Source organism: Typopeltis vanoorti, chromosome 23 (genome assembly GCF_054136105.1).
Source record: "Typopeltis vanoorti isolate ZY-2024b chromosome 23, IOZ_Tvanoo_1.0, whole genome shotgun sequence".
Taxonomy (NCBI): domain Eukaryota; kingdom Metazoa; phylum Arthropoda; class Arachnida; order Uropygi; family Thelyphonidae; genus Typopeltis; species Typopeltis vanoorti.
The window spans coordinates 15,717,269-15,718,891 of NC_143571.1; the positions used below are offsets into that span (position 1 = coordinate 15,717,269).

The following is a 1,623-nucleotide window of genomic DNA, read 5'->3' on the forward strand; positions in this document are numbered from 1 at the left end:
TTCCTGTATGTTATGTGGTTTTCGTACCCCCATTAAGTCTTCCTGGCATTTATAGCACTTTATATTTCTGGTTTTGGTTATCCTGGTGTGACTTCGAACATGGCAACTTCCTTTGTTCTGCATTTGTCTGGTTGACCACCATATACTTCGAACTTTGAAAATTTATAACTTACTTATTACTTAAGAGATACAGTTTTTACATCGATATGTTCGGCTCGAAATTCGGTGATACTTTGAATTTTAATCCACAAGAAAAAACTCTACTTTAACTTATGTAATAAATAATTAATACATTTTCAATCTGTAAATTTTAATTTGAAAATCTTCGACGGTTTGTAATTTTTTCCTATTCAATATCCTGACATATGGCAAATGTATGAAAAGGCTGAGGCTTCATTTTGGACTATTGAAAAAGTAGATTTTTCTAAGGATACGATGTTTCAAATTGCAATCGAAAATATTCATTCGAAAATGAATATTTCTGAATGAATGAATGTCTCCTAATTGATACGTATATCAAGGATCCAGTTGAAAGAGATAGATTTTTTAATGCAATTGAAACTATCCCCTGTATCAAAAAGAAGGCAGACTGGGCTCTGAATTGGATTAGTCAGCAACCTTTGGAGAAAGATTGGTAGCATTTGCTGCAGTTGAAGCCATTATTTTCTCTGGATCATTTACTGCTATTTTCTGGTTGAAGAAAAGAGGTAGGTTTAATGACAGGTTTAACATTTAGCAATGAAATTATTAGTAGAGATGAGTGACTGCATTTTGACTTTGAATGTTTAATGTTCAGCCATTTGGTAAACAAACCATCTGCCAAAAATGTTATTGATATTATCGAAGATGCTGGGACAATTGAACAAGAATTTTTAACAGATGCACTTCATGTAGCCTTGATTGGAATGAACTATGACCTAATAAGAAAGTATATTGAATTTGTTGCAGATAGGCTTTTAGTGGACCTGGAAAATAGGAAGGTGTAAAATGCAGAAAATCCCATTGATTTTATGGAGCATATTTTTCTTGAAGGCAAAACCAATTTCTTTGAGAATAAAGTTGGAGAATACCAGAATTGTGGAGTGATGGAAAAATGTGGTGAACAGCATTTCATTTATGTTGGATGCAGACTTTTAAATGGACTACTCAAACAGCCGGTGTGTTGTGAATTTGTATTGCTCCTTTAGACTATTGACCATTCATTTGGCTTCAGGTGAATTTACATAATGTATAGATCTATATAAAGAAATTGATTTTAATAAATATTTAACAATATGTCCAAAAATATTACCCAGAGAACGTTATGTAAATATATACGAGAGCATGAACACTGATATCGCTTTGACGTTTTTATAGGTTTAAAGTGGTTTAATTCAGGTTTTTAATTAATCCGTTTCGCAAATTAATTCCATGTGTCACGCTGAAAAGAGAGATGTATAATTTATCATCGGTTAGTAGAATCCAAATTTTGTATGTTTGATCTTAGATCTCGGTCCACTTGGTCTAAGACCTTTCATACGACAACGGTTTTATGAAAGGTCTTAGACACATAAACACATAAATGAAATAAAGAGCCAAAAGAATTCACTTCGGCGATGTAATAATTATTTAAATTATGGGGAT

General features: G+C 32.4%; 1 pseudogene; it reads left to right on the forward strand.

Moving 5' to 3' along the window:
* The first annotated feature begins 342 nt into the window (after nucleotides 1-342).
* Nucleotides 343-1,137, forward strand: LOC150093650 (ribonucleoside-diphosphate reductase subunit M2 pseudogene; annotated as a pseudogene).
* Nucleotides 1,138-1,623: the final 486 nt, after the last annotated feature.